Source organism: Haliotis cracherodii, unplaced genomic scaffold (genome assembly GCF_022045235.1).
Source record: "Haliotis cracherodii isolate W230 unplaced genomic scaffold, xgHalCrac1.p SCAF_1, whole genome shotgun sequence".
NCBI lineage: Eukaryota > Metazoa > Mollusca > Gastropoda > Lepetellida > Haliotidae > Haliotis > Haliotis cracherodii.
The window spans coordinates 3,623,273-3,637,199 of record NW_027266264.1 but is presented as its reverse complement, the minus strand read 5'-3'; the positions used below and the strand labels follow the sequence as shown (position 1 = coordinate 3,637,199).

At 36.8% G+C, this 13,927-nt stretch overlaps 1 long non-coding RNA gene across 3 annotated transcripts; it reads left to right on the top strand.

Moving 5' to 3' along the window:
• Positions 1-2,181: 2,181 nt before the first annotated feature.
• Positions 2,182-10,559, top strand: LOC139471571 (uncharacterized). 3 transcript variants are annotated; one of them, XR_011653846.1, is made up of 5 exons: positions 2,182-2,263; positions 4,886-5,082; positions 6,642-6,745; positions 7,703-7,899; positions 10,525-10,559. It is a non-coding gene; the product is annotated as an uncharacterized lncRNA (long non-coding RNA). The 3 variants fall into 3 exon arrangements; XR_011653848.1 differs by lacking the exon at positions 2,182-2,263 and adding an exon at positions 3,831-3,926; XR_011653847.1 differs by lacking the exon at positions 6,642-6,745.
• The last annotated feature ends 3,368 nt before the right edge of the window (positions 10,560-13,927 follow it).

Below are 13,927 nucleotides of genomic sequence, written 5' to 3'. Positions count from 1 at the left end.
CTTAACTAAATAAATCAATAGAGTTAAGTGTAATTTCCTTCCATGTTGTGGTTTCAAAAAGCTTTTTACTACTTGAGGGTCCATTTCAATTTTCTCGGCTTTAATAGGCGGTATGGTTCACTGGTCAGTGTGTGAGATTGCTGTTAACAATGCACCCCTTTATTTCCTATTTTCTGGTAAAGTTCATTATCCAGCCTTACATATATGATGACTTTAAAGCTGCTTAATGTGTCCCTTGCTTATTGTTGGCCTGAATTCCATGCTCTCTGTCCAATTTTGAGATTTTTTTTCTGATTCCTTTCCATGTGTACTTATGTCATCAGCCTATATCATAGAGGATTATACTTTTGATTTTTGGAGTATATGAAAGCACAAACATTTGTGATAGCCCCTCCATAGATGATTTACCAAATGCTGACAGCCATTTGAGTGTTTAATTATATAAACAATGGATGGTGTAAGTTTGAGCAATCTCAAACAATATCAATCGCATCATGTCATGAGTGTCAAAACCATATTCCATGAATGTAGCAGACTCTGCTATGTTCTGATGATGTCAGCAAAGGAAGGCAAACAACAGACCACTACTCAATTTTAAATATGTATTGTAACTGGTTTTGAGGTTTAAAGATTTGTTCAATTTTTTTAGTCGAAAAAATATTTTAGGGTGATATGATCTATGCAGCCTCAATCATTTATAGAATTGACCCCTGACCACCATCTTTTATGAACTATAAATGAACTTCCATGGTCAGTGCATGAAGGTAAAATCTGCTTTATTAATACAGAAATGCCTTTTGTAAAACATTGATGAAGTGTACATCATTAAACTCTCACAACTCTTTCTGTGCATCAAAACTATGTATTCTGGTGCCATATAGACATGCTGGATAGGAACAAGCAGTGAAGCTTAATCCAATTTCCATTTTTTTTCTGAGAAGCTACATATATATACAACATATAAATCACAGATTTGACAAGTGCAAATATATTCTGATTTGTCTACAGGTTCTACTACACCAAATCAGTACCAGTTTGGAGAGTGCGGTTTTCGTAGGGAGCCTTCAGTGCAGATCGAGAGATATCTGCAGGCTGTGATTGGAGGATATTCTGTAAGATTTTTATGTCTTTCAAATGTACATCCATCCAGTTATTAAAACTGACCATGTTTTTCTATATTTAGTACTGTCTTTTTCAACATGATGACTTATGCTGAATGTGACCACAGCTATTTTCAAGTAGGTGACATTTGGTGCGAAACTGGGGGTGGTGTGTTTAGCTTCCGGTACTCGGAAAAGGAGCTGGCTAAGCTAGTCATTTTTATTTTTTTTATTGCTGCTCTAAGGCCAAACTGTGCACACACGTACAGGTAATAGCTGTTGAATGCTTAGTTATTTAAAAAAAAAATCATAACGTTACTATAGAAGTCTATGGGAAAACATTTGGTTGTGTGTAACCTGTAGGGTGAGTGCACATTTCAGTAATTCATACTTTACATGCTTTTCTGTTTATATTTCACCATGGATACACCATGGAGGCAAATTTAAAAATAATGACAGTGAAGTTGGGGACATTTTGGGTTGAATGGAGCATTTGGATGGGCTGGAAATGAATGTTGCTTCGCATTGTGGTCGATCTCAGCATGAACCCCCCAGGGTACCTCTGTCCAACAAACCCTCCTCCTGCCTTCTGAATTTGTTGAAACTGATGAATTTGACAACAAATTAGGATAAAGTCACCACTGCCACAACAATTTCTGCCTTGTGTCAATCGCTTGCCAGTCAAGTTACGCGATGCCGTTATCTTGAATATGAAGCATGTACACTGCTGACAGCAGAATATGTCAAACATCCCCTTATTTATAGTAAACAATGTAGCATACCAATATGTCTTTCTGTTAGGTGCTCTTGTGTGAATGAATGATGCTATTTTTCTATTAAGTTTCTTAAAACAGACTTATTTTTCACTCATATAACTTTCAAATAATTATTTTGTCCCCTCAAGAACTGACTCCTGGCTGTTATATCCAAACTGGTTTGCCATTTGATATTGTCTGAACACTTTTTTCAGCACATGCCTGATGTTGACTGGGGAGGTATATGTGCACTCATGCAGAAGAAGTAGGAGTTTCGACATCGAATTTGGCATTTGGAGAAGCTGATCCGAAGTCCGGGTGTTGGCAGTGTGTGATCGACAACCCTTGTTTTGCCTCGCTGCGCTTTATTACCTTGTAGAAGTTGTGGAACTTGGACATGTAGGTACAGTAAGTACATTTAAGAACCCCAGTCCACTTGAGGCCCCTCTGTTGCTCACTATCAAGTGCCATAATAAGATGACCCTCATGCACTAGACATTTCTGACAGTGCTCCCTTAATGCCTCACTGTGCAGTTTTTTAGTTTGCAAACATGAAGTAAGGGCTATACACCAGTCCCAGAACCTGCTTAGATGAAAATAATACCCACTGGCTCTTTTGGAATGTAACATTATGGTTCTGAAATCATCTGTAAAGAATGTGATAGTGTTCGACAAAACTAAATTATCTCCCCTGTTTAGTAAAATGCATTGTATCTTTCATTCCCCTATAAACCCATAAATTATTGGAGAGAAACACTATTTTAAGCTGGTATTGCATGACACTGTTAATTGTGAATAAAAAGAATTACATTTATGTCAGAATAAGCTGTACATTTTCAAAATTATATGGAATTTTAACTTTGTTTCATTGAAACTGGCAAATAACTGAAATAAGCAAGTTTAGCCACCTTGAAACATTAAACAGTAAGAATGTTTGATGTCCTGTGAGTATTTTAAAGTCTTAACTAAATAAATCAATAGAGTTAAGTGTAATTTCCTTCCATGTTGTGGTTTCAAAAAGCTTTTTACTACTTGAGGGTCCATTTCAATTTCTCGGCTTTAATAGGCGGTATGGTTCACTGGTCAGTGTGTGAGATTGCTGTTAACAATGCACCCCTTTATTTCCTATTTTCTGGTAAAGTTCATTATCCAGCCTTACATATATGATGACTTTAAAGCTGCTTAATGTGTCCCTTGCTTATTGTTGGCCTGAATTCCATGCTCTCTGTCCAATTTTGAGATTTTTTTTCTGATTCCTTTCCATGTGTACTTATGTCATCAGCCTATATCATAGAGGATTATACTTTTGATTTTTGGAGTATATGAAAGCACAAACATTTGTGATAGCCCCTCCATAGATGATTTACCAAATGCTGACAGCCATTTGAGTGTTTAATTATATAAACAATGGATGGTGTAAGTTTGAGCAATCTCAAACAATATCAATCGCATCATGTCATGAGTGTCAAAACCATATTCCATGAATGTAGCAGACTCTGCTATGTTCTGATGATGTCAGCAAAGGAAGGCAAACAACAGACCACTACTCAATTTTAAATATGTATTGTAACTGGTTTTGAGGTTTAAAGATTTGTTCAATTTTTTTAGTCGAAAAAATATTTTAGGGTGATATGATCTATGCAGCCTCAATCATTTATAGAATTGACCCCTGACCACCATCTTTTATGAACTATAAATGAACTTCCATGGTCAGTGCATGAAGGTAAAATCTGCTTTATTAATACAGAAATGCCTTTTGTAAAACATTGATGAAGTGTACATCATTAAACTCTCACAACTCTTTCTGTGCATCAAAACTATGTATTCTGGTGCCATATAGACATGCTGGATAGGAACAAGCAGTGAAGCTTAATCCAATTTCCATTTTTTTTCTGAGAAGCTACATATATATACAACATATAAATCACAGATTTGACAAGTGCAAATATATTCTGATTTGTCTACAGGTTCTACTACACCAAATCAGTACCAGTTTGGAGAGTGCGGTTTTCGTAGGGAGCCTTCAGTGCAGATCGAGAGATATCTGCAGGCTGTGATTGGAGGATATTCTGTAAGATTTTTATGTCTTTCAAATGTACATCCATCCAGTTATTAAAACTGACCATGTTTTTCTATATTTAGTACTGTCTTTTTCAACATGATGACTTATGCTGAATGTGACCACAGCTATTTTCAAGTAGGTGACATTTGGTGCGAAACTGGGGGTGGTGTGTGTTTAGCTTCCGGTACTCGGAAAAGGAGCTGGCTAAGCTAGTCATTTTTATTTTTTTTATTGCTGCTCTAAGGCCAAACTGTGCACACACGTACAGGTAATAGCTGTTGAATGCTTAGTTATTTAAAAAAAAATCATAACGTTACTATAGAAGTCTATGGGAAAACATTTGGTTGTGTGTAACCTGTAGGGTGAGTGCACATTTCAGTAATTCATACTTTACATGCTTTTCTGTTTATATTTCACCATGGATACACCATGGAGGCAAATTTAAAAATAATGACAGTGAAGTTGGGGACATTTTGGGTTGAATGGAGCATTTGGATGGGCTGGAAATGAATGTTGCTTCGCATTGTGGTCGATCTCAGCATGAACCCCCCAGGGTACCTCTGTCCAACAAACCCTCCTCCTGCCTTCTGAATTTGTTGAAACTGATGAATTTGACAACAAATTAGGATAAAGTCACCACTGCCACAACAATTTCTGCCTTGTGTCAATCGCTTGCCAGTCAAGTTACGCGATGCCGTTATCTTGAATATGAAGCATGTACACTGCTGACAGCAGAATATGTCAAACATCCCCTTATTTATAGTAAACAATGTAGCATACCAATATGTCTTTCTGTTAGGTGCTCTTGTGTGAATGAATGATGCTATTTTTCTATTAAGTTTCTTAAAACAGACTTATTTTTCACTCATATAACTTTCAAATAATTATTTTGTCCCCTCAAGAACTGACTCCTGGCTGTTATATCCAAACTGGTTTGCCATTTGATATTGTCTGAACACTTTTTTCAGCTTTTCACATGCCTGATGTTGACTGGGGAGGTATATGTGCACTCATGCAGAAGAAGTAGGAGTTTCGACATCGAATTTGGCATTTGGAGAAGCTGATCCGAAGTCCGGTGTTGGCAGTGTGTGATCGACAACCCTTGTTTTGCCTCGCTGCGCTTTATTACCTTGTAGAAGTTGTGGAACTTGGACATGTAGGTACAGTAAGTACATTTAAGAACCCCAGTCCACTTGAGGCCCCTCTGTTGCTCACTATCAAGTGCCATAATAAGATGACCCTCATGCACTAGACATTTCTGACAGTGCTCCCTTAATGCCTCACTGTGCAGTTTTTTAGTTTGCAAACATGAAGTAAGGGCTATACACCAGTCCCAGAACCTGCTTAGATGAAAATAATACCCACTGGCTCTTTTGGAATGTAACATTATGGTTCTGAAATCATCTGTAAAGAATGTGATAGTGTTCGACAAAACTAAATTATCTCCCCTGTTTAGTAAAATGCATTGTATCTTTCATTCCCCTATAAACCCATAAATTATTGGAGAGAAACACTATTTTAAGCTGGTATTGCATGACACTGTTAATTGTGAATAAAAAGAATTACATTTATGTCAGAATAAGCTGTACATTTTCAAAATTATATGGAATTTTAACTTTGTTTCATTGAAACTGGCAAATAACTGAAATAAGCAAGTTTAGCCACCTTGAAACATTAAACAGTAAGAATGTTTGATGTCCTGTGAGTATTTTAAAGTCTTAACTAAATAAATCAATAGAGTTAAGTGTAATTTCCTTCCATGTTGTGGTTTCAAAAAGCTTTTTACTACTTGAGGGTCCATTTCAATTTCTCGGCTTTAATAGGCGGTATGGTTCACTGGTCAGTGTGTGAGATTGCTGTTAACAATGCACCCCTTTATTTCCTATTTTCTGGTAAAGTTCATTATCCAGCCTTACATATATGATGACTTTAAAGCTGCTTAATGTGTCCCTTGCTTATTGTTGGCCTGAATTCCATGCTCTCTGTCCAATTTTGAGATTTTTTTTCTGATTCCTTTCCATGTGTACTTATGTCATCAGCCTATATCATAGAGGATTATACTTTTGATTTTTGGAGTATATGAAAGCACAAACATTTGTGATAGCCCCTCCATAGATGATTTACCAAATGCTGACAGCCATTTGAGTGTTTAATTATATAAACAATGGATGGTGTAAGTTTGAGCAATCTCAAACAATATCAATCGCATCATGTCATGAGTGTCAAAACCATATTCCATGAATGTAGCAGACTCTGCTATGTTCTGATGATGTCAGCAAAGGAAGGCAAACAACAGACCACTACTCAATTTTAAATATGTATTGTAACTGGTTTTGAGGTTTAAAGATTTGTTCAATTTTTTTAGTCGAAAAAATATTTTAGGGTGATATGATCTATGCAGCCTCAATCATTTATAGAATTGACCCCTGACCACCATCTTTTATGAACTATAAATGAACTTCCATGGTCAGTGCATGAAGGTAAAATCTGCTTTATTAATACAGAAATGCCTTTTGTAAAACATTGATGAAGTGTACATCATTAAACTCTCACAACTCTTTCTGTGCATCAAAACTATGTATTCTGGTGCCATATAGACATGCTGGATAGGAACAAGCAGTGAAGCTTAATCCAATTTCCATTTTTTTTCTGAGAAGCTACATATATATACAACATATAAATCACAGATTTGACAAGTGCAAATATATTCTGATTTGTCTACAGGTTCTACTACACCAAATCAGTACCAGTTTGGAGAGTGCGGTTTTCGTAGGGAGCCTTCAGTGCAGATCGAGAGATATCTGCAGGCTGTGATTGGAGGATATTCTGTAAGATTTTTATGTCTTTCAAATGTACATCCATCCAGTTATTAAAACTGACCATGTTTTTCTATATTTAGTACTGTCTTTTTCAACATGATGACTTATGCTGAATGTGACCACAGCTATTTTCAAGTAGGTGACATTTGGTGCGAAACTGGGGGTGGTGTGTTTAGCTTCCGGTACTCGGAAAAGGAGCTGGCTAAGCTAGTCATTTTTATTTTTTTTATTGCTGCTCTAAGGCCAAACTGTGCACACACGTACAGGTAATAGCTGTTGAATGCTTAGTTATTTAAAAAAAAATCATAACGTTACTATAGAAGTCTATGGGAAAACATTTGGTTGTGTGTAACCTGTAGGGTGAGTGCACATTTCAGTAATTCATACTTTACATGCTTTTCTGTTTATATTTCACCATGGATACACCATGGAGGCAAATTTAAAAATAATGACAGTGAAGTTGGGGACATTTTGGGTTGAATGGAGCATTTGGATGGGCTGGAAATGAATGTTGCTTCGCATTGTGGTCGATCTCAGCATGAACCCCCCAGGGTACCTCTGTCCAACAAACCCTCCTCCTGCCTTCTGAATTTGTTGAAACTGATGAATTTGACAACAAATTAGGATAAAGTCACCACTGCCACAACAATTTCTGCCTTGTGTCAATCGCTTGCCAGTCAAGTTACGCGATGCCGTTATCTTGAATATGAAGCATGTACACTGCTGACAGCAGAATATGTCAAACATCCCCTTATTTATAGTAAACAATGTAGCATACCAATATGTCTTTCTGTTAGGTGCTCTTGTGTGAATGAATGATGCTATTTTTCTATTAAGTTTCTTAAAACAGACTTATTTTTCACTCATATAACTTTCAAATAATTATTTTGTCCCCTCAAGAACTGACTCCTGGCTGTTATATCCAAACTGGTTTGCCATTTGATATTGTCTGAACACTTTTTTCAGCTTTTCACATGCCTGATGTTGACTGGGGAGGTATATGTGCACTCATGCAGAAGAAGTAGGAGTTTCGACATCGAATTTGGCATTTGGAGAAGCTGATCCGAAGTCCGGTGTTGGCAGTGTGTGATCGACAACCCTTGTTTTGCCTCGCTGCGCTTTATTACCTTGTAGAAGTTGTGGAACTTGGACATGTAGGTACAGTAAGTACATTTAAGAACCCCAGTCCACTTGAGGCCCCTCTGTTGCTCACTATCAAGTGCCATAATAAGATGACCCTCATGCACTAGACATTTCTGACAGTGCTCCCTTAATGCCTCACTGTGCAGTTTTTTAGTTTGCAAACATGAAGTAAGGGCTATACACCAGTCCCAGAACCTGCTTAGATGAAAATAATACCCACTGGCTCTTTTGGAATGTAACATTATGGTTCTGAAATCATCTGTAAAGAATGTGATAGTGTTCGACAAAACTAAATTATCTCCCCTGTTTAGTAAAATGCATTGTATCTTTCATTCCCCTATAAACCCATAAATTATTGGAGAGAAACACTATTTTAAGCTGGTATTGCATGACACTGTTAATTGTGAATAAAAAGAATTACATTTATGTCAGAATAAGCTGTACATTTTCAAAATTATATGGAATTTTAACTTTGTTTCATTGAAACTGGCAAATAACTGAAATAAGCAAGTTTAGCCACCTTGAAACATTAAACAGTAAGAATGTTTGATGTCCTGTGAGTATTTTAAAGTCTTAACTAAATAAATCAATAGAGTTAAGTGTAATTTCCTTCCATGTTGTGGTTTCAAAAAGCTTTTTACTACTTGAGGGTCCATTTCAATTTCTCGGCTTTAATAGGCGGTATGGTTCACTGGTCAGTGTGTGAGATTGCTGTTAACAATGCACCCCTTTATTTCCTATTTTCTGGTAAAGTTCATTATCCAGCCTTACATATATGATGACTTTAAAGCTGCTTAATGTGTCCCTTGCTTATTGTTGGCCTGAATTCCATGCTCTCTGTCCAATTTTGAGATTTTTTTTTCTGATTCCTTTCCATGTGTACTTATGTCATCAGCCTATATCATAGAGGATTATACTTTTGATTTTTGGAGTATATGAAAGCACAAACATTTGTGATAGCCCCCTCCATAGATGATTTACCAAATGCTGACAGCCATTTGAGTGTTTAATTATATAAACAATGGATGGTGTAAGTTTGAGCAATCTCAAACAATATCAATCGCATCATGTCATGAGTGTCAAAACCATATTCCATGAATGTAGCAGACTCTGCTATGTTCTGATGATGTCAGCAAAGGAAGGCAAACAACAGACCACTACTCAATTTTAAATATGTATTGTAACTGGTTTTGAGGTTTAAAGATTTGTTCAATTTTTTTAGTCGAAAAAATATTTTAGGGTGATATGATCTATGCAGCCTCAATCATTTATAGAATTGACCCCTGACCACCATCTTTTATGAACTATAAATGAACTTCCATGGTCAGTGCATGAAGGTAAAATCTGCTTTATTAATACAGAAATGCCTTTTGTAAAACATTGATGAAGTGTACATCATTAACTCTCACAACTCTTTCTGTGCATCAAAACTATGTATTCTGGTGCCATATAGACATGCTGGATAGGAACAAGCAGTGAAGCTTAATCCAATTTCCATTTTTTTTCTGAGAAGCTACATATATATACAACATATAAATCACAGATTTGACAAGTGCAAATATATTCTGATTTGTCTACAGGTTCTACTACACCAAATCAGTACCAGTTTGGAGAGTGCGGTTTTTCGTAGGGAGCCTTCAGTGCAGATCGAGAGATATCTGCAGGCTGTGATTGGAGGATATTCTGTAAGATTTTTATGTCTTTCAAATGTACATCCATCCAGTTATTAAAACTGACCATGTTTTTCTATATTTAGTACTGTCTTTTTCAACATGATGACTTATGCTGAATGTGACCACAGCTATTTTCAAGTAGGTGACATTTGGTGCGAAACTGGGGGTGGTGTGTTTAGCTTCCGGTACTCGGAAAAGGGAGCTGGCTAAGCTAGTCATTTTTATTTTTTTTATTGCTGCTCTAAGGCCAAACTGTGCACACACGTACAGGTAATAGCTGTTGAATGCTTAGTTATTTAAAAAAAAATCATAACGTTACTATAGAAGTCTATGGGAAAACATTTGGTTGTGTGTAACCTGTAGGGTGAGTGCACATTTCAGTAATTCATACTTTACATGCTTTTCTGTTTATATTTCACCATGGATACACCATGGAGGCAAATTTAAAAATAATGACAGTGAAGTTGGGGACATTTTTGGGTTGAATGGAGCATTTGGATGGGCTGGAAATGAATGTTGCTTCGCATTGTGGTCGATCTCAGCATGAACCCCCCAGGGTACCTCTGTCCAACAAACCCTCCTCCTGCCTTCTGAATTTGTTGAAACTGATGAATTTGACAACAAATTAGGATAAAGTCACCACTGCCACAACAATTTCTGCCTTGTGTCAATCGCTTGCCAGTCAAGTTACGCGATGCCGTTATCTTGAATATGAAGCATGTACACTGCTGACAGCAGAATATGTCAAACATCCCCTTATTTATAGTAAACAATGTAGCATACCAATATGTCTTTCTGTTAGGTGCTCTTGTGTGAATGAATGATGCTATTTTTCTATTAAGTTTCTTAAAACAGACTTATTTTTCACTCATATAACTTTCAAATAATTATTTTGTCCCCTCAAGAACTGACTCCTGGCTGTTATATCCAAACTGGTTTGCCATTTGATATTGTCTGAACACTTTTTTTCAGCTTTTCACATGCCTGATGTTGACTGGGGAGGTATATGTGCACTCATGCAGAATGAAGTAGGAGTTTCGACATCGAATTTGGCATTTGGAGAAGCTGATCCGAAGTCCGGTGTTGGCAGTGTGTGATCGACAACCCTTGTTTTGCCTCGCTGCGCTTTATTACCTTGTAGAAGTTGTGGAACCTTGGACATGTAGGTACAGTAAAGTACATTTAAGAACCCCCAGTCCACTTGAGGCCCCTCTGTTGCTCACTATCAAGTGCCATAATAAGATGACCCTCATGCACTAGACATTTCTGACAGTGCTCCCTTAATGCCTCACTGTGCAGTTTTTTTAGTTTGCAAACATGAAGTAAGGGCTATACACCAGTCCCAGAACCTGCTTAGATGAAAATAATACCCACTGGCTCCTTTTGGAATGTAACATTATGGTTCTGAAATCATCTGTAAAGAATGTGATAGTGTTCGACAAAACTAAATTATCTCCCCTGTTTAGTAAAATGCATTGTATCTTTCATTCCCCTATAAACCCATAAATTATTGGAGAGAAACACTATTTTAAGCTGGTATTGCATGACACTGTTAATTGTGAATAAAAAGAATTACATTTATGTCAGAATAAGCTGTACATTTTCAAAATTATATGGAATTTTAACTTTGTTTCATTGAAACTGGCAAATAACTGAAATAAGCAAGTTTAGCCACCTTGAAACATTAAACAGTAAGAATGTTTGATGTCCTGTGAGTATTTTAAAGTCTTAACTAAATAAATCAATAGAGTTAAGTGTAATTTCCTTCCATGTTGTGGTTTCAAAAAGCTTTTTACTACTTGAGGGTCCATTTCAATTTCTCGGCTTTAATAGGCGGTATGGTTCACTGGTCAGTGTGTGAGATTGCTGTTAACAATGCACCCCTTTATTTCCTATTTTCTGGTAAAGTTCATTATCCAGCCTTACATATATGATGACTTTAAAGCTGCTTAATGTGTCCCTTGCTTATTGTTGGCCTGAATTCCATGCTCTCTGTCCAATTTTGAGATTTTTTTTCTGATTCCTTTCCATGTGTACTTATGTCATCAGCCTATATCATAGAGGATTATACTTTTGATTTTTGGAGTATATGAAAAGCACAAACATTTGTGATAGCCCCTCCATAGATGATTTACCAAATGCTGACAGCCATTTGAGTGTTTAATTATATAAACAATGGATGGTGTAAGTTTGAGCAATCTCAAACAATATCAATCGCATCATGTCATGAGTGTCAAAACCATATTCCATGAATGTAGCAGACTCTGCTATGTTCTGATGATGTCAGCAAAGGAAGGCAAACAACAGACCCACTACTCAATTTTAAATATGTATTGTAACTGGTTTTGAGGGTTTAAAGATTTGTTCAATTTTTTTAGTCGAAAAAATATTTTAGGGTGATATGATCTATGCAGCCTCAATCATTTATAGAATTGACCCCTGACCACCATCTTTTATGAACTATAAATGAACTTCCATGGTCAGTGCATGAAGGTAAAATCTGCTTTTATTAATACAGAAATGCCTTTTGTAAAACATTGATGAAGTGTACATCATTAAACTCTCACAACTCTTTCTGTGCATCAAAACTATGTATTCTGGTGCCATATAGACATGCTGGATAGGAAACAAGCAGTGAAGCTTAATCCAATTTCCATTTTTTTTCTGAGAAGCTACATATATATACAACATATAAATCACAGATTTGACAAGTGCAAATATATTCTGATTTGTCTACAGGTTCTACTACACCAAATCAGTACCAGTTTGGAGAGTGCGGTTTTCGTAGGGAGCCTTCAGTGCAGATCGAGAGATATCTGCAGGCTGTGATTGGAGGATATTCTGTAAGATTTTTATGTCTTTCAAATGTACATCCATCCAGTTATTAAAACTGACCATGTTTTTCTATATTTAGTACTGTCTTTTTCAACATGATGACTTATGCTGAATGTGACCACAGCTATTTTCAAGTAGGTGACATTTGGTGCGAAACTGGGGGGTGGTGTGTTTTAGCTTCCGGTACTCGGAAAAGGAGCTGGCTAAGCTAGTCATTTTTTATTTTTTTTATTGCTGCTCTAAGGCCAAACTGTGCACACACGTACAGGTAATAGCTGTTGAATGCTTAGTTATTTAAAAAAAAATCATAACGTTACTATAGAAGTCTATGGGAAAACATTTGGTTGTGTGTAACCTGTAGGGTGAGTGCACATTTCAGTAATTCATACTTTACATGCTTTTCTGTTTATATTTCACCATGGATACACCATGGAGGCAAATTTAAAAATAATGACAGTGAAGTTGGGGGACATTTTGGGTTGAATGGAGCATTTGGATGGGCTGGAAATGAATGTTGCTTCGCATTGTGGTCGATCTCAGCATGAACCCCCCAGGGTACCTCTGTCCAACAAACCCTCCTCCTGCCTTCTGAATTTGTTGAAACTGATGAATTTGACAACAAATTAGGATAAAGTCACCACTGCCACAACAATTTCTGCCTTGTGTCAATCGCTTGCCAGTCAAGTTACGCGATGCCGTTATCTTGAATATGAAGCATGTACACTGCTGACAGCAGAATATGTCAAACATCCCCTTATTTATAGTAAACAATGTAGCATACCAATATGTCTTTCTGTTAGGTGCTCTTGTGTGAATGAATGATGCTATTTTTCTATTAAGTTTCTTAAAACAGACTTATTTTATCACTCATATAACTTTCAAATAATTATTTTGTCCCCTCAAGAACTGACTCCTGGCTGTTATATCCAAACTGGTTTGCCATTTGATATTGTCCTGAACACTTTTTTCAGCTTTTCACATGCCTGATGTTGACTGGGGAGGTATATGTGCACTCATGCAGAAGAAGTAGGAGTTTCGACATCGAATTTGGCATTTGGAGAAGCTGATCCGAAGTCCGGTGTTGGCAGTGTGTGATCGACAACCCTTGTTTTGCCTCGCTGCGCTTTATTACCTTGTAGAAGTTTGTGGAACTTGGACATGTAGGTACAGTAAGTACATTTAAGAACCCCAGTCCACTTGAGGCCCCTCTGTTGCTCACTATCAAGTGCCATAATAAGATGACCCTCATGCACTAGACATTTCTGACAGTGCTCCCTTAATGCCTCACTGTGCAGTTTTTTTAGTTTGCAAACATGAAGTAAGGGCTATACACCAGTCCCAGAACCTGCTTAGATGAAAATAATACCCACTGGCTCTTTTGGAATGTAACATTATGGTTCTGAAATCATCTGTAAAGAATGTGATAGTGTTCGACAAAACTAAATTATCTCCCCTGTTTAGTAAATGCATTGTATCTTTCATTCCCCTATAAACCCATAAATTATTGGAGAGAAACACTATTTTAAGCTGGTATTGCATG